The sequence below is a fragment of the Nilaparvata lugens genome, chromosome X, assembly GCF_014356525.2.
Source record: "Nilaparvata lugens isolate BPH chromosome X, ASM1435652v1, whole genome shotgun sequence".
In the NCBI taxonomy this organism is placed as follows: Eukaryota; Metazoa; Arthropoda; class Insecta; order Hemiptera; family Delphacidae; genus Nilaparvata; species Nilaparvata lugens.
Window position 1 is genome coordinate 74,594,224 of NC_052518.1, and position 27,256 is coordinate 74,621,479.

The 27,256-nt window shown below is 35.1% G+C and overlaps 1 long non-coding RNA gene across 1 annotated transcript; it reads left to right on the forward strand.

Annotated features, from left to right (window-relative positions):
• The first annotated feature begins 11,737 nt into the window (after positions 1 to 11,737).
• On the forward strand, positions 11,738 to 20,019 carry LOC111050595. The gene is made up of 3 exons (XR_002606059.2): positions 11,738 to 12,143; positions 15,491 to 15,661; positions 19,735 to 20,019. It is a non-coding gene; the product is annotated as an uncharacterized LOC111050595 (long non-coding RNA).
• The last annotated feature ends 7,237 nt before the right edge of the window (positions 20,020 to 27,256 follow it).

Consider the following 27,256-nt stretch of genomic DNA (forward strand, 5'->3'; position numbering starts at 1 on the left):
GTCTATTTGTATAATATTTTTTCAAAAATTCATCTGAAGATTATAAGTTCATTTGCTCTGAAAACTGGATTTCTCATTCATAGGCGATAGATCCATTCATAATTTATCAAGAATCTATTACATTGGAGCCGACAACTATCCTTAGGTTAATAGGTGTTAAATGCTATCCAGCCGATTAAGGAAAAATTGGTAGCACGGCAAATGTTACCCCTGTGGTGGGACCGAATTACAAAATAAATATGTCCCAAATGGTACACCATGAAATCCCTGGTTATAGAAATTATTAGTGGATAGATATCTTGTTAGGTTATGAATGGTATACTGCTGAGTGGGAAATCGGTTCAAGAGAGATCAAGTCCTTATGAATATATTATCTGTGCAGACTAGCAAAATGGCAAACATTAAAAATGAACTGAATCTTATAGCATTCTTAACACAAAAGTTTGATGAGCAAAATGCTAGGTTTGATGAGAAAAATGATAGGTTTGATGAGCTAAATGCTAGATTTGATGAGCAAAATGCTAAGTTTGATGAGCAAAATGCTAAGTTTGATAAGCAAAATGCTAAGTTTAATGCTAGGTTTGATGATATGAAGCAAGAATTTGCTAGCATTAGACTAGAGCAGGTTAGTATAAACCTTCTATTGAAAAATGCACATGAAACAATGAGTGATAATCATGAAGATGAAAACAAATTGAAGCAGGATAATAGTAGTGTTGAGATACAGGATCAACTCATTCAAGTTTCTGACAATGTAGGCCTAGTTACTGTTGTTGAAAAAGTCAACCTTAATGAGATAGTAGAATTGAGTAAAGAAGTAGGTAGGGAGTTGTCTTCACTGAAAGTCAACTATCATGAAAGTAATATTGCTACATTGAAGGTTAGGAAAACTATGAACAAAGTGAATGATTACATGAGACAGGTTTCTGTAGAGGTTAGGAACAATGTAAACAAAATGAATGTTGCTTTGAGTCAAGTTGATGAGTTCAACTTTCAACTGAGAATTGAAAAGGTGTATGCAATACATTCTCAAGTGAACATGACTAACTTTTGTAAGCAAAATGGCTTTGTTGAAACACATGAACCCATGAATAAAATTATGCTCTTGAAGAAAACAAAACACAAAGTCACCATTGATGTGTTAGTATTCAAAGGTTGTTTCAAGTTGCTTATTTACAAGATGATGACAGTAAATCACATGATGAAAGGGTATTCCCCAACACACAATGATTAGGAATCCTGTGTCATGCCGGGATTCAGAATAGCAATGACCGTAAATACTACGTATGGTAAGAGTCCATAATTGTATCTTTTTTCTTTCCTGTAGCCTATTTTTCTTGGCCCTTAATCTTTTCAAATTTCAATTCTTTCCTGTCTTTGTGTAATGTTCAGTAAATTTCTTCTATGATGCATATCTTAACCAATCTTGTCCATAGTCATTTAAATTTGTATTTTTTTCTGAAATAATTTTGGAAGTTAAAATAGTAACTTATTTTCCTAATCTTTAAATTGTTGATAAAACTTAACTTTTCCAAAATCTATCCATTGTAGTGTAAATAATTGTTTGCTTGCGGTATATTTTTTCATCATGTATTACATATTTTAATCATGTCTATTTTTTTTTCAGGTATCATATTAGGTAATTAGGTTTTTCAGAGCAATTTTTGTCCCATGTTCTCATCTTTCATTGCATATTGTGCCATAAGCCATATGTAATTAGGTTATAGTTTTCTTCTGGGCTTTTAACCCATTTTGCATTTTATTTTTTTTTTTGCTATCCAATACTTTGGATTTTTGGTAGACAAGTAGGTGTGATTCTTTTAGAGGTGTGGGCATGAACCACATATGGCTGGACTCGATTATCTGACCTACTTGTTTGCGATATAAAAACCTTAAGACTGCAACATCAAATGTTTGTAAAAAACTTTTGCATACTTTTGTTTTTGTGGTCCGATACTAGAGTCTGCTATCACATTGCCTTACAGACATCTAGGAACTCTCCACCCAGTCACAATAGTCAACATTTTTTCCTTCACCAGTTGTTTTTGTGGGAGTGATAGCTCACAATTATAACAAATTAGAGTCATACTTGGAATTTACAAAATTCCATAGTAGTATATTTTATTAAATATACTTCCTCATGAAAGTTCAGTACTGACATGTAGGATAGGCTCTAATTAATCTTTCTCTTCTTTGTATTGTTTTAGGAAATTTATTTACCCAGTTTTCTTTTTCTCTTTTTTGTATTTTTTAGGGAACTTATTTACCCATTATTCATCTTGATCATCTTTGTATTATAATCTTGAAATGTTTGTACTTATTATACAATCTTTAAATTATAAATTCTTTTGTTATAATAAATAAACTTCAAAATTTGAAAGTATTAATGAATTGTGTAGCCATATATATGTGATGTATTAATGAAAGTTAACTTGAATAATAATGTTTTCATTGAATAAAAAACGTTGTGTTATATTATCAATTGAAATGAGTTAAAGGTTAAAATTTTTCTAAAGTTTTTTGTGATTGATATCTTTTTCAAATTTTTAAAACTGTTTGTTCTATAAATTTTGATATGATTGATTATCGTTTGAAATTTATTTATTTATTTATTTATTTATTTACAATAATGTGTGGAAGCAACAGATCAACAAAGATCCATTTTGCTTTCATTATACAAAATTAACAAACCAAAGTGGAATCAGAATAATAATAATAATAATACAATGAGAAAAAGAAATAAGAAAAGAATAAAAATATATACATAAATATATCAATCGGAAAGAATAATATTATGATTACTTAATGATAAAGAATAAGTGTTTACTTATAATAAACACCCTGAGAGATACAAATGAAAAGCGGTGTATGCTAAGCTGAGAATATTTATAAAAAGTTACTTTAACTATACTCTTAGATTAGATAAATTTAAATACAAATATGCTACAGACTCCTATCAAGTAGAACGTCTATCTATCAAGTAGAGCCTCTCCACATTTACGCTGGAACCTACTCTCTGAAAGATGAAAAATGTCCACCTCACCCGCAATCGCATTGAACAGCCTGGGGAGTCGATTCATTGGAGCAAAGAAACCATTCAATGTTCTACAATAACTCACTCCAAGGGTGAAGGCAGATCTCCGCGATATTGGAGAAATGTAGATATTGACTTGGGCCAGCAGCTCAGGTGCGTCAACAGCGTTATTCAGCAGCTTGTGCAAGAACACCAAATCGAGCACAGAGCGTCTAACACTGAGAGGATCAATATTGAAGATTTTGCAGAGCTCCATGCTAGGAAAACCAAGAGGGCAAGGAACATTGAATTTCTTAAAGTATAAGTGTCTCAAGAATCTCTTCTGTACCCTTTCCAAGTCCATAATGAGACCTGCAGAGTATGGATTCCAGATAGGCGCTCCATACTCCAGCACACTTCTGACAAGTGACTTATACAGGCACAACAAAGCCTCAACACCCCTGAAGTCCCTGCAGGTTCTCATTATAAAGCCCAAGCTCTGACTAGCCTTGTTAATCGTTTTTTCGACATGATAATTGAATTTCAGTGAAGAATCGAAATAAACTCCCAGGTCCTTCACTTGCTGGCGACGTGGCAGCTGACAGTTGCCAATATTGTAAGTGTATATCAAATGATTCCGCCTACGAGTAAATGTGACAACGCTACACTTTTCAGCATTAAGCAGCAAACCATTTTCAGTGCACCACATGTGCAACCTATCGACATCCTCCTGCAGGGAGTCACAGTCCTGAGTGGTTTGTATTACCTTGAATACCTTGACATCATCTGCAAACATTAAACAGTGGGAGTTGATGATCACATCAGGCAAGTCATTCACAAACAATAAGAAAAACAAAGGCCCCAGGTTTGAGCCCTGGGGTACTCCTGAGCTATTTGTGAACTGAACTGAATGAGATCCATGCACTGACACATACTGCAATCTATCAACAAGGTAACTTCTAACAAATGACAGCATGTTCTTGCTAAAACCAAAATTAGCCAGCTTATCTAATAGAATTCTATGACTCACCCTGTCAAAAGCTTTGGACATATCGCTGTAAATTACATCCACTGAGCCACCATTATCCAAAGCAGTCGATACAATGCTAGTAAACCTCATAAGATTGGTTACTGTTGACTTTCTGGGCATGAAACCGTGCTGCTCACCACCAATCAGAGGATGTACATGATTGAAAATATTCTGGTACAGTACTTTCTCAAAAACTTTGGCTAGTGCATTCAATATTGATATGGATCTATAATTAGTGATCATACATCTGTTTCCACTTTTAAAAATTGGAGTGACACGAGCCAATTTCCACCGAGATGGAAAAACACCAAGCCTCAATGACATGTCAAAGATGAACTTCAACTGTTCCAATAACAATGTAGCACAACCTTTAATTATAAAAGGTGGTAAACCATCAGGGCCCATTGAAGCTCTTGGCTTCAACTTAGTAATTGCTGCTGAAATTTCTTCAATTGAAACAGAGGACAAGTTGAAAAAGGAACCACCATCATTAGCAGTATCAGTATTGGAGCAAGGAGGATCATTTACATACACAGAAGAAAAATACTCTGCAAATGCATTGGGAATATCCTTATCAAAATATGCCTCACCATTTAGCTTCATTGCCTTCTCCAAGAAACCGTTACAACGTCTGCTGTTGACAAATCTCCAGAATGATTTAACATTTCCTCTCATTTGGAACTCCACCCCATCCAAGTGAGCGCGGTAGGCATTCTGAATTTTCACCTTGATATCAGCTCTTAATTTCTTGAACAATTCATCATGGTATTTGGAGAATTTCCTTTTCCGGGCACATTTATTCTTCTGCTTAATGCTGCCAATGATCTCAGTTGTAAACCAATAAGGATATTTACTCTTGACTTTTGATTTCTTCCGTTTAGGAATAGACCGATCAAGACAGTCGAACAAATTGCTGTAGAATACATCAACCGCACCATCAACGTCAGTACAAGAATAAAATAGATCCCAATTTATATCCCTAATACGACAATACAATCCATAATAATCTCCACGTTTGAAATCATAATACTCATCTGAATCGTCAGTATTTACAGCATGTGACGACATAGTGGGAAAACATATTTCAAGAGCTGGATGATGATTATCCTCATTGACAAAAGCAGCATCCGCATGTTGGATTGTAAGAGGAAAAGTACTTAAAGCCAGATCCAAGGTACGATCATTGGAATTGAGTATGGAGTTATAAGAGTTCAAGTCCATGAAGTTCATGAAACGAGCCAAATTCTGTGCTACCATTGAGCCCGCTACAAGATCGTAATCCGTACCACCAATTTCAGGTATATTAAAATCGCCCAAAATCATACAATCATCCATTACATTTGAGAAGGGTTCAATGAACTCAAAATACATTTTATAGACATTGATGGGTGAGGATGGTGGGAAATAAAGAGCATTCAGGTATAAAGATCTTTTATTGTGAGTAATTTTCACCCACATACTCTCAACATTGACGTCACACATGTCTTGACAACATTCTGCTTGTAATGACCTATGGACCGCCACCAAGACTCCCCCTCCCCTTCCGCCCTGTCTATCTCTCCTGAAAACTGCATACCTATCATCAAACAGTTCCATGTCACCAATTCCATCGTGCAGCCATGTCTCAGTCAATACAATTACGTGGAAAGTACTATTCAGCAGATTGAGACTGAAATCAGATAATTTGGTTCGTAATCCACGTACATTCTGATAATATATATTAAGCTCATCCATCATAGCTACGAGAATAGAATCATATAGTGAAGTCCTCAACAAAGCAACAAAGCAATTGGCAGCAACATTAACACAAATTTCTATCCACTGTAATAAATAGGAGTCCTGTGCGAGTATATCACTGCAATGCAACCCAATGTAATACAGTCCCACTATAAAGAGAAGAAGACTATATATTTATTAGCGTTAGACTGAAAAAAAATAACAGGAGAATAAATCAGATCGAAGAAATAAATTCTTGTTTCAAGAGCTAAAGTTGTAAGTATGGGAGAAAGAGATAGAGTATAGAGATTAGTTGGAAAAAAACTAATATATAATCAAAACGAGAAAATAATGGAAATTGAAGTTGAATTCATGAAATGTGCTTAGCACTCACCAAATTTGAAACAAGCCATAATATTAAAATGCCTATCAACCATTAACTTTGTAAACATTGCACACCAGTTCAGAGGTAATACAGAGGAAATAAGAAATAAACAAGAAAACATTGATAAATATGGAATAAAAATAATAATAACCAAAAAATAACTCAGTTAACTTTCAATTCTAATTAAAGGCTCAATCACTCAAATCTCATTCATACAAGCTCATACCAAAACATAAACTGAAATAACGAGGGAGACAGGAATGAGAAAAAATTTATTGCAATAATTGAAAAGAAAAGGCCAGCTGTATTGCAGCGGAAAAGAGTGATAAAAGGCAATAATAATGAAGGGCAGGCAACGGATTCACAAACAGCCACTCAGAGATAAGATAGCCCTCCGAAATTCCAAGCTCAAGATAAGGAATCCTATTCCAACTACGATAAGATAACTAGCAGGAAGAAACTATCATCATCCCATTATTATACTGAGAAATTAGCTGGTAAGAAAAATGCGAAAAATTCACAAACAAACTGAAAAATTAAACTCTCATTCACACTACTCACACACGAACACAAAATATAAATATGATTGGAAGGAAAGTTACAATGTAGAGTAAAACTATAAAAAAACTAAAAAAAAATTGAATCAAAAAAGTAAAGTTTAAATAAAAAGTCTCTAGCACAGTTTATTTACTAAGTTTTAGTCTCCAGCAGTGGAGAGAGCATTCAGGTCGCTATCAGTACGAACAACTGATACTGGTCCACCCTCCACAACTCGAACCTTCACACGGCCACTACGATCAACCCACAGGTACTTGATAACGCCACTCTTCAGTAGAAGCTTAGCCTTGCCAAAGAGAACTCGTCTTTTTGCTGTCAACGAAGCGTTTACGAAAATACTGTTTGATCCATTAAGTCCAATATCCTTTGGTGTGAGGACACCCTTTTTCTTCTTGGAATTCAAAAACAGTTCAGCATCCTTAGGTTTCAAGAATTTCACAATAATACCCGCTGTAGACATGTTGTTCCTCTTCTTTAGTCTATGACAGTTGATAACAGCAGCCTCCATATCCTTATTGAAGTTAATTGATTTACCGACATCCACTAATATTTTAGAAACATCCTCATCTTTCACCTCCGGAACCCCAAATATTTCAACGCAGTTCCTACGTGAATACTGCTGATAATCATCCATTTCAGTAGTTAGTTCATCCAGTTCAGTAGTCAGTTTATCCAGTTTAGATTCAAGAAATGGATGCTGGAGTGTATGTAGAATTTTTAGTGGGGTTTGTTGATTAGAATTTTGCTGGTATGTGATTGTTTTTTGAGATGGAAACCCATTATTGCCTAAAGAAGGAATAACAGTGGTTATGACTTAGAGAGGCAGTAATGAGATAATATTTTTTGTGTTGATTACTTATGTTGATTGCCATAGATGCAAAATAATGATTAATAATGTTGATTGCCATAGATGCAAAATGATGATTACGTATGAATATTGATTGCCTTTGAAGCAAAATATTATTGATGTTTTGAATGATTTCTTGTTTAATGATTGATAGTAAAGTTTTGTCATGAAATGTAGTTTGTGTTTAGAACATTGAAAAGTCGAAATAAACTATAGTATCCAACAAACGATGATTAATAATATTAAATAATTTGCTTTTTATACAATTTTTGAACAAAATTAAAAGTAAATAATTTTGAAACCCTGAATGATAAATCATAAATGTGAAATGAACTTGCTATAAATGAAATGTTATACTAAATGATAATGAAATGCAGATATATTATGAAATGATTGTGAATAGAAGACCAATTGTCTGAAATTATTGAAATATATATTGAAATTAATTTTTGTTGTGATGATGTGATGTTTTTTACAATTTTGATACTGATACAGGGTGTTATGAAATTCTATTTCTGTTTTGAAGAATGGATTAAATTTTGATATTTGAACAGTGAATAGATGGAAATGAATTTTTTTTTAGTGAAAATTTGTAATTGATATCTCCATATTTCACAATTTATGTATTGCTGACTGTATAATAAGATGTTAACAAATTTCAATTTTATATTGACTATATACTTAAAAATAATTATCATGTGTATTAGATTGTATTGATAGCCTAATCAAGATTTTCTTCTTAGTTTATAAGCATTTTAAGATAACAGGTACAGCACAGACATTAACATTGAAATAGTTATCATGTGAATCTCGAAATCAGCAACAAGTGAACGCCATGAAGAGTGTTAAGAACATTTGGGTGATTTTCGAACTAGTGTGACATAACTACGCCAATATCTACGCTGATGCCTACACTAATAACTACACTAATAACTACGCCAATATCAACACCAATAACTATGCCAAAATCTACGCTGCGGCCTACACTAATAACTACGCCAATATCAACACCAATAACCACGCCAAAATCTACGCCGATGCCTGCGCCGATGCCAATGCCTGCGCCAATGCTGATGCCAACACCAATATCTACGCCGATGCCTGCGCCAATGCCAATGCCTGCGCCAATGCTGATGCCAACGCCAATATCTACGCCGATGCCTGTGCTGATAACTATGCCAAAATCTATGCCGATGCCTGTGCCAATGCCAATGCCAAAATCTACGCTGATGCCTACACTAATAACTACTCCAATGTCAACACCAATATCAACACCAATAACTATGCCAAAATCTACGCCGATGCCTGTGCTGATGCCAACGCCAAAATCTACGCCGATGCCTGCGCCAATGCCAATGCCTGCGCCAATGCTGATGCCAATGCCAATATCTAAGCCGATGCCAATGCCGACACCAAAGCATACGCTAATAACAATGCCAACGCTTATTGCTGACTTTGTATCTCAAACTTCAACACTACTACATTACCTGGAGGTAATTGTCATCCATGTTCACGTTCGCAACTTTGAATTCAGAATAACAGTCACAGTATCATGAAAGAATTGATTCAAAAAAAAAATCCTCTCCTAAATTATTCCTGTATGCAGAACTCTAAACCTTGAACACTGAAAGTATCAAAAAACCAAACCTTACCTAAATTAATCCTCACCTAAATTAATCCTGTATGCAGCGTCTATCTCTTTTCCAAAAAACGAATTACATTGTCATTTCAAGCCTGAAATGTACATTGTATAATTAAAAATATGATACAAAATTTACGTGACTCTGTATCAAGTTTGGTATGCAGCCGTCTACTACAAGCATGAGGAAATGCTAACTGAGATGTCACCTGTATCGAGTTTGATATGCATCAGTCAACTACAAGTATCAGCCCAACACTACGTGCATCCAGATCAGCCCAACACTATGAGTATTCGTATCAGCCCAACACTGATGTCAACACACTGGAGTCACACTTAACTGAAAATCATACTGAGTGCCTTAACGGACTGTTTTCCAAAATGTGCATTGATAAAATCAACCGCGTCAATAGTGAAAGAAATGAATATTTTTTGATTTATTGAAATTTTATGTGAAAATTAAATGTAACAATTCATCAATTCATTTAAAAAAAAAAAATAATAAATAAATTTTTCATTCAACATACTAATTTTTTTTATGCAATAAAAAATTGAATTTTTCTATCTACTAAATTTATGTGCAATTTCAAAAAACTATTCTTTACATATTAAACTTTCTGTTGAGATATTTTCCTTTTAATTATAAAGCTAAATCAAAAGTAATATTGATATTCTATACTTTGAAATATTGTTTGGAAACATATAACAAATGCTATTGATGAATTTTTATAATAATTTTCAATATTATAGGACAACATGTAATGTTTTTATAGAAAAATTGTTACTGTTCTCAAATTTACAATTCAAAATTTTCATTAGGGTCAATGTAATTTTTTTCTTTAAATTTTCAAACAGTAAAATTTTTTTTATGTCAAGAGGGGGGTATCTGTAATATTACATCTTTTCTCACATTGGAATCGAATCTTCAATTCGAGATCTATGAAACTTTATAGTAAATATCAGAGTTATCAATAGACGGACAAACTTTTTGATGGAGAATTTATTATCATAAATGATTGTTGCATTGTTCCATGGTGTCACCGAGGCAGGGTTAACAGAATTAATAGATAAATTGTTTATTTAATCGAGATGATATATAAAAATTTAAAATAATAGTTTCAAAATAAAGTTTTATTGAGAACAAATATAAAATGTGAATTCTAAACTTGTAATTTATAATTTTTTTGGTGACATGTCTGTAGCATCGACACTGAACAAGGCTTTGCTCTGTGACTTGTAACTTAGGCTTTTCCTGTTTTTTCTTCTCTAGAAAAATGGCTGGCTGTGTGTGTTGTTCTCTGAATAATTTTCGTTTAAGTGAATTTATTAATGTTTTAAATTGAGTTTTAAACAGTTTATAGTGTTCTATTTTGTTCGTATATTGCTATTTGTGTATACAAGCCAACAGCCACTGTTTTTCAACTACAAATTGGATAAGTACTTTAGCTTGTAGTAACTCTAGATGCTTATAGGCTTGTAAGATTTTGTTATTTGTATATTTGTGTAATTTTTTTTGCCAAAATTCATCTGAAGATTATAAGTTCATTTGCTCTGAAAACTGGATTTCTCATTTATAGGCGATAGATCCATTCATAATTTATCAAGAATCTAATACGTTGGAGCCGATAAATTTCCTTAGGTTAATAGGTGGAATGCTATTCCAACCGATTTAAGGAAAAATTGGTAGCTCGGCAAATTATAAAATAATTTTATGTGTAGTATTGTTTATATAATTTATAATTATAAAATAATTATTATTTAGCATATTTTACTGTTTGCTTATCATATGGTAATAATTATAATACAATTGATATAATGTTTCTTCATAGATTTCTTTGCATCATTTCTGAAACTCCCGCACTGATTTGAAATGTTATCAGAATACCTAGTATATTGCTATCATTACATAATTTAATAATCCTGTGTTATTGAATCATCATAATTTATTTTATTTACCTACTTTCATTGCGAAAAATATGAGATTGGACTATGAGCCTGTTTTTTTATTCCCAATCATTTCATGACAGTTTATATTTGTCCTTGCTAAATAAATAAATAATACGCTTCTCTTAAATCTGGCCCAAAGTTATTCCCATGCTTGTGAAAAGTTGACAATACTAAAACTACTGCAGTCACAAATAAAAAATTCTTTTCTTTATTAATATTCAACCTATTTCATTATTTTTGCTCTCAAAAAGTTAACAATGAACTGCTTAATAAAGGAAAAATAACGCTTCCGTGGAATAATACATACAATATAGAGATAAAATAGAAATTGAGACTGTGCAATGCATTCTCCCATAAGAGCCAATGCATAACAAAATGAACGAATCCCACAGCAATGCGGGTTGCCTATCTTTACCAGCTGCCCCACTTTTTTTGTGTTGCTAGTCCATTCCAGTTAGTTTAGAGTTCACTGGCTGCCACAGCCACGACAAACCATAGCACCGACACGACATAGCATCGACAAACCATAGCATCGACAAGCCATGTGACACATCTATGGAAATGTGGCCAACCTACTAAATGAACATGCGATAATAATTATAATAAATAAAGTTTTTAGTAGAATGGTAAATAGAAAACAATCAATCAATCATCAACAACTTTTAAAATGGAATTTTTCATATTTGTTATTTAATAATACATTTCACTTGTCACATATCTGACGTCCAAATAATTCTGATTTTTTTGTGTTGTAGGGCTTGTGTCTTGACCATTAAAAAACTCAAAAACTGTTCAATTTTATAGGTTAAATGTTGATTGACGATATATTATCACAATTTTGAAAGTTTTTAAATTTCAAAATAAGTTGACTTGAAGTTTTATTCTTCTACAAAGTTTATAAGTTTATGTAAATTGAATAAGGTAGACCATTTAACTACAAAATGTTCTATAAAGTTTATTTTATACTTCTTTGCCTATTTACTAGACGATGTCTGGATTGTGTTTCAGGTATGTAAGCTTATGTTATTATTTTGTTTATATCAAGTAGATAAATTCTTATAATTTTTGCTATGGGTTTTGTAGCTACTGGTTATAGTTGAAATAATTATGTGATTTTGCTTAATCCGATTCGGGAAGTTTGAAGGAATTTAAGCTAAAGTCTAGCTGGTCAGCTATCACTGTTCACTGTTATCTCAGTTAGGCTATTATTAAAGATATCGACTCAATTTTTTAAATGAAACAGGGGTGAAAAATAAACCGTGCTAGCATATTTTGATACAATCTAATTCAATTTTAATATTAAAAAAAGCTGTTTCAAAACTAACCTTACTTTGAAGAAACGACGATTCTAAATTATATTGATAACAGTAATTCTTATTACATATTTAATTAAATAATACATAATAATTTCATCCAATTCCAGTTTAACTAATGATCAAATGATAAATTTAGGTTGGAAATAGTTTTTAATCAAGTCTTAGTTGGTAATCAAAACCCAACAGAGTATCAATGTAGCAAGAAGATTCCCTAATAAAAATTACTGATATTATTCACGCTAGAAACAGCAATGTTGTCCAATTTCTCTATATTGATGTAGATTAATGTAATATTCTACTATGGAATGAATAGGCTAAAGCTGCGTTTACACCAGAGTTAATAACAAAATTTCAATTACTTAATCCTAATAGATCCTATTAGATTGAACATAACTTATCATATGTGTTTGTCAAGATCTGTTCAATCTAATAGAATATATAAGGATTAAGTTATTACTTAACATTTTCTTAATAACTTTGGTGTAAATCCAGCTTAATATGCTACCGGTACTGATACATGAAATGAAAGACTTTTGAAAATAAATAGCCTAGTTCCACATAATGTCAAGTACAATGACATCAATACCTATATTATTTTAATTCTACTAATATTATTATATACTCATAATCTTATTATTAGAGTATATGCCGAAGGTACAATTTCTTAGCGACGGCTCTAGCATAGACGCGTGTCTAGAGTCGTCGATTAGGAATTATACCTTTCGGCACAAAGTAAAAGAGCTGTACAGAAGCGAGGAATTTTCTGTTAATTTACAAGATGCATTGTATTTTATGGAGAGCACTGTCGAGCGGAATAGACGCGCCTCAGCGGAAAAAATTATGTTTGTAAAGTTTGGACCTAACGCTTGCCTTCTGTACGCCATAACCCTTCTGTACGCATGAAAGTCACTAGGGGCGAGGTCTGGGGAATAAGGTGGATGAATGAGGCATTCAAATGTGATATTCTGGATAGTTTGAACCGAGAGACGGGCTGTATGTGGTCGGGCGTTGTCATGCTGTAACAAAACACATGAAAGGAGAAGTCCTCGCCATTTACTCCTGATTGCTGGTCGAAAATGATTTTCTAAGAGATTTGAATAAGAATTAATGTTTACTGTCATTCCCCTGTCAATGTAATGCTCCAAAATTACATCGTTCACATCACAGAAGAGAGTCAGCAAGAGTTTTCCTGTTGATCGCTGATTTCGGAGGTTTTTTTTTTTTATTTTGGCGATGAGCTATGGCACCATTCCTTTTCGTGTATCTGGTTGATGACAATGTTTGTTTCTGGACAAACATGAATCACCATATGTACTGTCATCCTGCTATGAATTTCCATTGGTTTGACACCTTCACTGCTCAAGAAACGAGTGACTGATCGCTGATCTAATGCGGTGCATATTGATAATGGGGTGGCCATATTGTAACTGAAGTCACTGCTAATTGTATGTAGCAAGGTCACTAACGTACCTAGTAGTCATTGTGTAAGCTTCAACGAACATCCCTGCCAACTACCGGATCGATCCTATAACTTATCGAAACTTTACAACACTTTTAATGTTTTCATTTGATTCACCCTCGTAGTAATAAAAAATTTACAATAAAAATAACACACTGAACATACTGACTATTCAAGTCACGTGACCGGGAAGTGGCTGTTAGCAGGGAGAGCATGATGTTTTATGCAAGCCCTGACGATAACGCAAGACATTCACGGTCAAGTAATGCGCAATATTTTTTGCTTTATTTCACTTTATCGACGCGGCAACAGCTTTTTCATTAAATTGACTGACAGAAATGCTCCTTTTTGAATTGCGCGTTGATATATGTGTAAGGTTTTTTGAAATTATTTTGCATTCCAAGGATAATATGATAGGAATAGGAATTTTCTCCTTAATTCAATACTAATATTAAATTATTTATTGCTTAATCAATGTATATAAAAATAAGAGGTAGAATTATTGTGTCGTTTTTGTCGTCAACTTGCAGTGTAGAGTAATAATTCATCAGTGACCCTCAACTATGGTTATCATAATATTCATCTACAGTAGAAGTAACCTTGCTGATAATATGCGTAATAATATCGAGCTGGCTGGTTCAGGTCTGGTTCTGCTCGCACCTGATCAATTCCAGGGACTCTGACATGACATGACCTCATGACTGGTTTTGGGCAGCAGGGATCGACGACTTAACGTGTCCATCCGAAAAAGGTAGTTGCCCGAAAAAAATTATTTCCCGATCCAGGATTTAAACCCGGGCATCTGAATTATAAAGCCAGCATCTCATCCACTCGACTATGGCCACTCCACCTTGCTGATAATAATAACAAAATGATTAGCCGATCTAGGCTTACTCTTGTGAGAAGCGATGGATATCCTTTCAATGAATAGTTGCAAATTCACATTCAAAATTATTTAAATTTTCAAGAAGAAACTTCATAATAGAATATTTCAAATGGTATTAGTTGGTTGGTTGGTTGGTATTACTAATGGAATGGCATTTATTCATCATGCAATTTATGTTCATACAGTTGAAATGTCCAAATGTATCTCTTTATTTTAAAAAATGGCGTTGGAAAGATTTGTTCACATTCGGGATTTATAGCCTGTTATGGGTAGTGCAAGAAAACTGGAAATTTTGAAATAAAGTCATTAACACTAATAAATTCCATGAAAGAAGTGGATTACCAATGGAATGACATGTATTCATTATGCAATTCATGATCCTCCAATCAAAATGTCCGAAAGTTTCTTTTTGAGATAATTAAAAAAGATATGCTCACAATTAATTGGCTTTCGCAGTCTGTTATGGTATATAGAGCAAGGAACGGGATACTTTGAAATAATGTACTTTCCACCAATAAATTACATACTAGCAAATTACTAATAAAATGGCATATATTCATATTCAGCATGCCCTGCATAATCATTTTATTGGAAAGTCTAAAAATGTTTTTTTTTTAATTTTTAAGATGACATAAGAAAGATGTGGTCTCATTCAGTGTTCACTTGAAAATCTATTTGCTGTGTGATATTTCAGGCAGGCAACCACCGCCCTAGAGCCAGTGGGCAGCCGAGCGACGACCCTGTCACAGTAGTCAAGTGCCCCCTGTAGCTGTCGTCGTCCCCAGGGGCCCGTGAGATGGATGGAGGCGGTGGGAATGCGAAATGAATAACAGACGCCCGGTGATGGTGAGAATACTGATGCTGGGTGAGTGCAATTTTTGTTCTAGAATGATCAAGTAATTATTAAAATAAAGTGAAATTGAATGAATAGTCATGCTGAAGATAGAGGCGAAACGCGTCCGAAAATAACTTGGTATCTTGACATATAAGTACTGAGAGCATTGAATTTTAGCAGGAAGCATGACTTGATTTTCATTTCATAGATGCTCTATTTGGTGGTGAAAATTGATGGAAAATAACTTGATGATAAGCACTAGTTGCTACTAACTTTCCGTCTCAATTTTCCTTGCCTATAATCGTTTTGGTTTTAATGACTTCAGTAGACTTTTTATAGAAAGATTCTCAGGTACAAGATGACAAATGGCAATACAAAGATATAAGGGAATACATCCAACAACTCTAACAATAAATATTATATACTAATTTAGGTTTGGTGCAAAATTTAAGAAGCAGTTTGACTCAGTGGTTGCACTATTAAACCATCGCTTAGATACATTGAGAATCATGCATCTGCTACTCCCTTTGGAAGAGTGACCACTTGAGCCAACTCCTCTGAATATGATTCATGACTAGGTCCTGGTGGTTCGGAAGCCTCCTAAAACTGTAGTTCCACTCATCTCTTATTAGCCTCTGCCTCATTACCCACGCACAAGCTAACAGCTCATGTAGGCTTCGCCCTCAGCAAAAAATAAATAATAATGATTGAGGATTTTAAGGATTTTTCTGATAAAGGTTAAATGTATACTAGTAGTTCTGTAAACAGTAGACCTCGCGCTCAGTAAGGTACATTGACCTGTTGTTATGTTTCCTTAAAAATTAATAAATAATTATTTATCAATTTAAAATATCTAGAAAAAATCTTAAATAAACATAGAGCTTCCTGTCCTATCGTATCGTGATGTGTCGTCCCGAAATGTGAGTGTGAGCGCTGTTATCAGGTCTGGCTGCTGTCGATATGCCAATCCAATCAACCCATCAGTGAACATTCTGTGTTGTCATGTTGGCGGAAAAACGGTGTGTTGAAATTAAAAAATAAACTACCATAATGCGGATTTCCTACAAACTTCATTTCTCACTTTTCATGATTTTAGAAATCAATTTCTTTTCAATAATATTTGTTGCAATCTTGATCATCAGAATAAAAAAGAAAAATGTGTTCTATACTCTAAACTATAATCATGGCCTCGGCTTATGGAAAGACAAAGCTAGTAAACAACACTGTCTACTAACGTTGATGGAAAGATACTTTTTCAAGATGTTCGATGTTTTTGAACGGGTAGTATTATAGTCCACTAGACAGCTGATTTATGATGAATAATCTATAGGTAATCTTACGGTAATATTGGCATATGAAGGAGGCTCCTTTTTCCTTTTATATTATCCTTGAAATGCAACATTTCCAAAAACCTTGTATATACGTCGACGCGCAATTTAAAAAGGAACATACGTGTCAAATTTCATGAAAATCTATTACCACGTTTAGCTGTAAATGCGCAACATATAAACATTTAAACATAAAGAGAAATGCCAAACCATCGACTTGAATCTTAGACCTCACTTCGCTCGGCCAACCAGAAAATCATTTAATGTGAGGGTAAACAGAAAGCGGGAAAATTGAAGAGAAGTTAGGTATGATAGAATATAAGCTTGTGTCATTGTAGTTGAATCTTTTATTTGATTGTAGCACAGGTTCACCTTGCAGATCTCCGTTGCTGTTGGCAACTTTTTCTTTGCAGGATGATTAGGATAACATTAAAAAATAGCAATACACTTATATAATAACTGAAATTTAATAAAACTTGAAAAGTAATAAAAATCTATGTTGATTTCACATTTTAGTTAAGCAGGAGTCCATGTTGATTTCTACGCTATAATATTATCTTTCAAATCTATTCTTATTTCTTATCATTTCAAAGTAATGTAGTAGTTCTTGAAAGAATGTAACAATCTGTTTTAAATTCATCCAGACTACTTTTATCTCTCTAAATGTTTGAATGTATGTTGTTGATGCATTCTTCAATGATCAACAACTCCTTGAAAATATGTCATACAAACACGGATCATTACATTACATATATTACCCAGATCAGGAAGCTTCTCTACAAATTCTATCTACTCCGTAAAATCCTCAACTATGAGACATTAAAAACTGTTTATTTTTCTTTAGTGCAATCAATTTTAAGATACGTCATAATTATCTGGGGAGCTACGAATTTTACACATGTTGAACCTCTCTATAAACTTCAAAAACGAATACTAAAAATAATAGGCTTCAAGGAGAATCAATTCCCCACGAACATTCTTTTCAAGGACAGTAAAGTACTGAGTGTAAGACAACTCTACATCCAGGCTATCATCACGCGAATGAGGAGAAACAACGAACACATAAGACTGGCAGATCATAACCATCAAACAAGGCAGAGAAACACATATTCAATAGTACCAAGGATGAACACTACATTTGGGCAAAGAAACTACACATATTTGGGACCAAAAATTTATAATTCAATACTGTTTTTCATTTTTCTGAAAATAACCTTTCTTATTATTATCCTTAATAGAACATTAATATTTATTTACTAATTCCATAATTTTGTTTGTTTGTATTATACATTTTCACAAATTTTATTATAAAAAACTTTAATCCCATATCAGTGAATGAAGTTTGTAAATAGTAATTATTACACGCAATAAGCAACTAATTACTTATACCCCAACACATATAATATATAGTGGGGTGTATATTTATTCATTGAAATTATCATTTATTCATTGTTGAAACACCGCTGATTTATGTAGTTATATTACAATACTATATTATCAATATTCTAATGTTGCATTCAATCTTCATTGCAATTAATAAGTTTTCATAATATGTGAAATTTGTTGCATAATTGACTGTTGTACTGTAATTTATTGCAGATTCGTGTATGAACCAGAATGTATTGTAACTTACTCGAATAAATTTGAAATTTGAAAACATTAAATCTATGCCAGCGCATTTTAACTCAATGATATCCTCAGCTCCTCTGGATATTGTAGTATTAAGCGAGTCTTGACTCAAACCCAGTTTACAATCGTAAGCTTACATTCTTGTTGAATATTTACTCTTAGGAACGACCATTAGTAAAGGTGGCGGGGGAATGATTATCTATGTAAGATACTCTTTTCCGGCCCTGAGTGGTAATGTCTCTAAAGCTGGTGCACTCTCATTCTCCCGAATTCCTTCTAGCTTCTACTTGATGTGAGAGTGGGCGCTGAGTCCGTTTTCGTCCTTGGAGTTTATCAGCCGCCAAGAGAGGGAGTCTCCTCACATTAGAGTATGCTCTGTTGACTAAAGTTATGCAATGATATAACCACATAATTTATAATTATGTAACACCTCATCAGAGAACTTGATATGCTGAAATTACGACAAAGACTAAAGTACTCAATACTATGTGAAACCTACAAAATAATTGTGGAGGGTACTGGTCTGGAATATTTGAAAAAAATACTTGTATCTTTCACATAGGTTCATCAGAAGGACACTTGGTCTCACCGCTGCTTTCTCTAGATACCGTTGGATAATCTTTATCAGAGTTGAAAATTCTCAACAAAGGAAAAAAGTGAGTTTGATTGGTCTTGAACCCGCAACCTATGTTTGATTCATGAGTCGCGTGTACTACCAATTACGCTAAAGATTCTCTTGGAGAAAGCTCTGTTTGGATGGACTTTTGTTGATAAATTTGTTTTAATTATTACATTTGAAGTGCTTGATTGAAAACAATGAAAATAAGCCCCTCGGTAAATTCATAATCTGCATGTAAGATTGCAAGTTGATCAGTTCTTCCATTAGTTCATAAGTGGTAATGTGTCAAACGTGTATTTTCCATAATGTACATGTATAAGCCAATTCTTTCCTCTATAATTATTTTGTTATTTTCATGCATATTTTACGTTCTCAAACATATTTCACTTAATCACTTATCGGACAACTGAAGACGTGATTAATATTTCATCTGCACTTATAATATGTAAATTTAATATTTTAATATGTTAATTCAAGGAAGAAATAAATTCATTTATTCTCTATTAATTTTTCATTCTCTTTTTCAGACTGATGAACGTGCCAACTCCACTGATACCTCACCATATTATTTGTTTTACATAGAGCAATCCAATATTTTTTATACACTTATGAAGTGTTTTATCAATAAACATAATAAATAATAAGAGTATTTGAACAAACGAAATTAACACTTGAAAAGTAATGTTGTCTGTTTATGTAAAGAGTTTGTCACATTTTATACTCTGAAATTGTTTTATATAATTTCATTATAATTCTCATAATGTGTAATAGATTGCATAAAATTGTTATTAAAAACTCTATTTACTAAATAACCTGTCTTGAGCTTTTATAATAATTTTACCTGTGTCCATTGGGCTGTACGCTCGATGTCGATTTTGTTTCTAAAGGTGAGTACAGACTTTGATGCATTGTTTTCAATTGGAGTACGCATACCTATCTGCATCGTATAGGCATGCGCACTACAATTGAAAACAATGCATCAAATCTAATCGTCCGATGCGTGCCGTCCTATCAGTTTATGCTTATTATGTATGTATCTTACTGTTTCTGTACAAATACAGATATAAGAATAGCATCAGCTGATTAAAAGTGAAATGCGCGTGTTCATGGCGCATTACTGTACGCACCTCTATAAGTGGTAGATTGTACACCATCAAATATAAATTACTATTATTATTCGTCGCATTATACTGCATTGAATGTTCTCAACGGTGTTCGGAACCATGCCAAATGGTTTTCCCTCCATGAGAGGAAATTGTTCTCGTTGAACAAAGTGTATCTCTCATCATAATAAAATTATGAAATTAATGGTAAATGTCTGAATGAGAACCGGAGAAAATGTCATAGCACACTCTCAATAAATACGAAAACGGACATGCATCTTTCAGGGTAACAATGATCTCACTAAGACTGAATATTCTTCATAATGAACTATGCTTAAAAATTCACTGCCGCATCCGTTATTTCCCTTATACTGCTGTAATATCCATTGATAATTATTTGCAAATGTAACACTAGACTTCCAGCTCGAACATCTTTCGCTCCTGAATTATTTTCAGATCATTCTTGTAGAGATAGATTATTATGTTATCAGATGGGTGACAATCATTGAATCGTCGGTCCCGACTGATAGTCGTGAGGCTCATTGACGATGTAAATTAAATACCTATTTATGCAAGATGGAACTTCTGTCAGGGATCCCCACCTATAAAGCCATTCGATTATAATAACTAACTACATTATTCACATAATTCCATATTAATACGAAAAAATGATACCATTATTTCTAAATATTATTTGAATTATCCTGCTCAAGGCATCTTATTCTCTTATTGACAGGGTTGTATGATGATAAGAATGCAATTTATTATTGAATGGTACTTCCACAAAATCATTGATTAAAACTTTCATTTTAACCTTTTAGTTTGTCCTTCGCAGGATTTTAATAATTGGGAAAGGGTAAGTATACAAGTTTTAGTTTACCTTTTATATGTCTTGATTATAAATGTAGGACAATACAGTAAGAATATTATTCAATCGAGAAAATGGTTTGATACTCTTGGCAATTCATTGATGACTCACTTTCAGAGGTCCAATAGATTAGTTAGTAACCCTGGCGAATTATTTTGTTATTACATTAAATACAATATTACTTATGAAAAATAACAGCCTTGAACCTAAAACTGTTCCTATTCCAATTTGAACAACACTCAGTCCAAAAATATATAATATGTGAGCCACATTTTAAAATGAAAAATATTTTACATCACCATACCAAGAAAATAACTTTTGTATTTTGAAATAGTTGATATATTAACATGATAGAATAAGATTGAAATAAAAATTAAATAATTGGGAATGTCCAAAAATCTGAATAAACTTGAAAATTTATTGTGAGGCACATTGCCTACTTGGCGCCTTGCAAATTTGGTATTTCAGTTGAACCCACCTCTATACCTGACTATTAATTTTGAAATCAAACGCTTGAAGATTGGTAAGTTTTCAGGAAATATAGTTAAGATCCAAAAATATCGTAGCATGGATTTGAAGGATTTTCTATTATTGTGACGAAACATTTTACCGACCTGTGTTATTTTCTATGAACGTGTGATGCACATTGCCTACTTAGCGCCTTTGCACGGCATGTATTCCCATGATGTTGGATGATGCATGTCCGACGTGTACGCGTCATTGTTGTGTCATCCTAATAGTACTTATATAAGTCCCAATCACCAATAATTATTACAATTTTGAAATGAATATGTTAATCAGGCACTTGACAAGTGAGACAACAAGATATTAAACTATTGTTACATATGTATACAATCAAAAAAAAAATGCATTCCAAAAATCAAATACAATATTGTTTCCTAATTTCTAATATGTGTTCCCTATAGGCTACCCTGTGTGGGGACACTTGAATATATATAATAAAATATTTATATACAAATTTAAATATTATATCATGAAGAACATAATAATTGAATATGGTATTATATTGAAATAAATCAATATGTCAATATTTATAATCATTCTTGCACACATTCATACGCACACACATTCACATATGCGCACACATTCATACGCACACACATTCACACATGCGCACAAACACACACACACACTTACACAAAACTTAAAACTATGTACGGAGTGGTTGCTGTTTTTTTTTTCATATTTAGTTCAATTTTATTCATAGTTAACGTTTCGTTTTTTTTTCAAAGTGCTGATGTAATTATACCATAAATGAATGCGTTTTGAAGAAAGATACAGTGATTGAAATTTGATACTGTCTTACTGTTTACGCATACCGGACGGGATTTGTGAGTTCAATGATCTTTGATTGTTGCAGTGTTCATGTCGTGTAATGTGTAAATTATACTAAATTTAGACCTATATTAATTTAGTAAAAAAATCATTCGGGTTGTCTAGTTGTAAAATGAATTTCTTGATTTCTTTTCTAAATAACTGACGTGACGTTATTTTCCTTGTTGTTACTGGAAGTGAATTGAATATTTTTATAGCTATGTATTTGAAGTGTCGTCTGGAATGTTCTAATCTTGGTTTTGGGAGGTTAATGTCCTGTGAATACCTGAGGTTTAATCTTTCTCTCATCTGTTGAATATCGAAATTATTTTCAGCTAAATCCAGCAATGCTTTGAATAGAAAAGAATGTCTCACTGATAATATTGACAGTTCTCTGAAGAGCATCATTGAACTATATTGTTTAGGTTTATTACAAATTATTTTTAATATATGTTTCTGACCAGTAATCACAGGTTTAATATGAACATTGTATGCACTCCCATAGCATATTATTCCATAATTTATTCTAGAACCAATAATTGCATGGTATAATTGTAACAATACTTCTTTTGGACATAACTGTCTGAGGTAATAGAACTTCCTTATGTATACAAATAACTCATTTTTTAACTTCTGTACATGATCTGACCAAGTGAGCCTACTATCCAATATGAGGCCCAGATATTTAACTGTACGTGCTTGTTTTATAGTTTCACAGTTACACAATAAATTATTCACCTGTTGCGCACAATCTAATTTATGGAAGTAAATACTAGTTAACTCCTGATCCGTGTTTTGAAGATTAAATTGTATTATATTAGATTTGTCTGTGTTGATAGTTAATTTATTTTCGCAAAACCACCACCTAAGGTGCTTAAGATCCATTTCTAATTTATTTTTAAGTTCTTGATTTGTTTTGGCCGAATAAAATATAACTGTATCGTCTGCAAAAGATGTAATCTTTCCCTGTAAGTCACCATCCGTCAAATCGTTAATAAAGACCAGGAATAAAGTACTTGATAACACTGATCCTTAAGTAGCAAGTACAATAAGAAAATTGAAAAATAAATCTTCGCCAGGTGTAGATGGGATAAGCACAAGCATGATTAAAAAAACTTACATGAATTATTTGAACAAATTAACCGATCTAATTAACCTAAGTATTGCCAAAGGAAAATTCCCAAGCATGTTCAAACACAGCGTAGTTATACCTATTCCTAAAAAGCCAAATTGTAAAAACATAGATCAGTTCCGCCCAATTTCACTTTTACCGGTTTTTTCCAAGATTTTAGAAAAAATATTCAAGATTAGACTTGAAAACTTTTATAAAAATAATAACTTTTTTAGTGATAACCAATATGGTTTCCGTGAAGGAAGAAGTACAGAAGCGGCAATTAAAAATCTCATTTCAAAAATAAATGACAGTTTTAGTGTTAATAATAAGTGTGCAGCTCTGTTTCTTGATATATCTAAAGCATATGATGCAATTGATAAAAACATGCTTCTAAAAAAACTTGATTTATCAGGAGTAAGAGGAATTGCCAATGATTGGTTAAGATGCTACCTATCTAATAGGAGTCAAAGGGTCAGAATTAACGATACGTTGAGTGAACCCGGGGACATTACCATAGGTATTCCTCAAGGATCAGTGTTATCAAGTACTTTATTCCTGGTCTTTATTAACGATTTGACGGATGGTGACTTACAGGGAAAGATTACATCTTTTGCAGACGATACAGTTATATTTTAACAGGTGAATAATTTATTGTGTAACTGTGAAACTATAAAACAAGCACGTACAGTTAAATATCTGGGCCTCATATTGGATAGTAGGCTCACTTGGTCAGATCATGTACAGAAGTTAAAAAATGAGTTATTTGTATACATAAGGAAGTTCTATTACCTCAGACAGTTATGTCCAAAAGAAGTATTGTTACAATTATACCATGCAATTATTGGTTCTAGAATAAATTATGGAATAATATGCTATGGGAGTGCATACAATGTTCATATTAAACCTGTGATTACTGGTCAGAAACATATATTAGAAATAATTTGTAATAAACCTAAACAATATAGTTCAATGATGCTCTTCAGAGAACTGTCAATATTATCAGTGAGACATTCTTTTCTATTCAAAGCATTGCTGGATTTAGCTGAAAATAATTTCGATATTCAACAGATGAGAGAAAGATTAAACCTCAGGAATTCACAGGACATTAACCTCCCAAAACCAAGATTAGAACCTTCAGCTAGCAGCTAGCAACATAGTACATCTTGTGCTTTGAGTGTACTCCGAATCCTTCGACGACCGGGAGTTGTGTCTGAGGTTAAAGGTGGGTAATCTCAGACACTGGAAGCTCCGCAGTTCAACACACACTTGGACGAGTGTTGTTCGATTTTTTCAACAAGTTTGGGCATCAACCTGCATGTTACAACCAGCAGCAACATGCCAGGTTTTGGTTAAAACCTGACTACATCTTGGTACAAACCTGACTACATCATCGCCAGAACCTCGAAACGCAAGAGGACCTCGAGAAAGGCTAGGAAAAGCCTTTCTGACAACCCCGAGCTCGATCCGGACTCTAGGAAGACACCCAGTGCCCTGGGACTAGGACTTAGTGATCAGCAGAGAAGTGGGGTGCGCAGGCTCCCACAGCTTGCTGATTCACTGCGGAATCGCAAGAGGCCTTGGAGAAAGGCTGGGGAAAGCCTTTGCGAGAACTCCGAGATCGATCCGGGCCCCAGGAAGACACCCGGTGCCCGAGGACTTGTACTTAGTGATCAGCAGAGAAGTCCAGTGCGCGGGCTCCCGCAGCTTGCCGATTCACTCCGGAATCACGAGAGGACCTCGAGAAAGGCTGGGGGAAGCCTTTGAGAGAACTCCGAGATCGATCCGGGCCCCAGGGAGACACCCGGTGCCTGAGGACTTGGACTTAGTGGTCAGAAGAGAAGTCCGGTGCGCGGGCTCCCGCAGCTTGCTGATTCACTGTGGAGAAGTCCGGTGTGCAGGCTCCCGCAGCTTGCCGATTCACTGCAGAATCGCAAGAGGCTCTCGAGAAAGGCTGGGGAAAGCCTTTGCGAGAACTCCGAGATCGATCCGGGCCCCAGGAAGACACCCGGTGCCCGAGGACTTGGACTTACTGATCAGTAGAGAAGTCCGGTGTGCGGGCTCCCGCAGCTTGCCGATACACTCCGGAATTGCAAGATGACCTCAAGAAAGGCTAGGGGAAGCCTTTGCGAAAACTCCGAGCTCGGTCCGGACCCCAGGAAGACACCCGGTGCCCGTGGATTAGGACTTAGAGAAGTCTGGTGTGTGGGGTCCCGCAGCTTGCCAATACACTCTGGAATCGCAAGAGGACCTCAAGAAAGGCTAGGGAAAGCTTTTGCGAGAACTCCGAACTTGATCCGGACTCTAGGAAGACAGGAAGACACCCAGTGCCCGGACTTAGTGATCAGCAGAGAAGTCCAGTGCGCGGGCTCCCGCAGCTTGCCGATTCACTCCGGAATCGCAAGAGGACCTCGAGAAAGGCTAGGGAAAGCCTTTGCGAGAACTCTGAGATCGATCTGGGCCCCAGGGAGACACCCGGTGCCTGAGGACTTGAACTTAGTGCTCAGAAGTGAAGTCCGGTGTGCAGGCTCCCGCAGCTTGCTGATTCACTGCGGAATCGCAAGAGGCCTTGAAGATAGGCTGGAGAAAGCCTTTGCAAGAACTCCGAGATCGATCCGGGCCCCAGGAAGACACCCGGTGCCCGAGGACTTGGACTTAGTGCTCAGAAGAGAAGTCCAGTGCGCGGGCTCCCGCAGCTTGCCGATACACTCCAGAATTGCAAGAGGACCTCAAGAAAGGCTAGGGAAAGCCTTTGCAAGAACTCCGAGCTCGGTCCGGACCCCAGGAAGACACCCGGTGCCCGAGGATTAGGACTTAGAGAAGTCCGGTGCGCGGGCTCCCGCAGCTCGCCGATACACTCCGGAATCACAAGAGGACCTGAAGAAAGGCTAGGGAAAGCCTTTGCGAGAACTCCAAGCTCGATCCGGACCCCAGGTGCCTGAGGATTAGGACTTAGAGAAGTCCGGTGCGCGGGCTCCCGCAGCTCGCCGATAAACTCCGGAATTGCAAGAGGACCTCAAGAAAGGCTAGGGAAAGCCTTTGCAAGAACTCCGAACTCGATCCGGACCCCAGGAAGACACCCGGTGCCCGTGAATAGGGACTTGGTGAACAGAGGCAAAGCCCAGTGCACGGGCTCCTACAGCTTGCCGATTCAATACGGAATCGCAAGAGGGCCTCGAGAAAGGCTAGGGAAGGCCTTTTCGACAACCCCGAGTTCAATCCAGACCTCCGGAAAACACCCGGTTCCCGAGAATAGTGACCCGGTGACCGACTCCAGTTGATAGATCCAAGACACACAAGAGGACACATTGTGGCAATTGGGAACGTTATTTCCGTCACTGAGACCCCTTCACTGCAGACACTGCAGCAATCCTACTCCTCTCACTCCACACCCAACCCTGTTTGGCAGTGCAAAAGCACGGCCCCTCTTACCTAAAAGATGGAAACATTTCTCTAAAGTACTCAAGGCCCTGTTTCAACCCCCGACTCGAACGAGGGTGGTTGGCAGACACCCCACCAAGACTCCTGTCCCCTGCTGCGGCCCACCCCAGACGCCAACTGAGTCTAGCCGGCCCAGAGCGACACTGGGAATTCTAGTAGAAGAAGGTGTGGGCAAAAATCTACTCAGAACA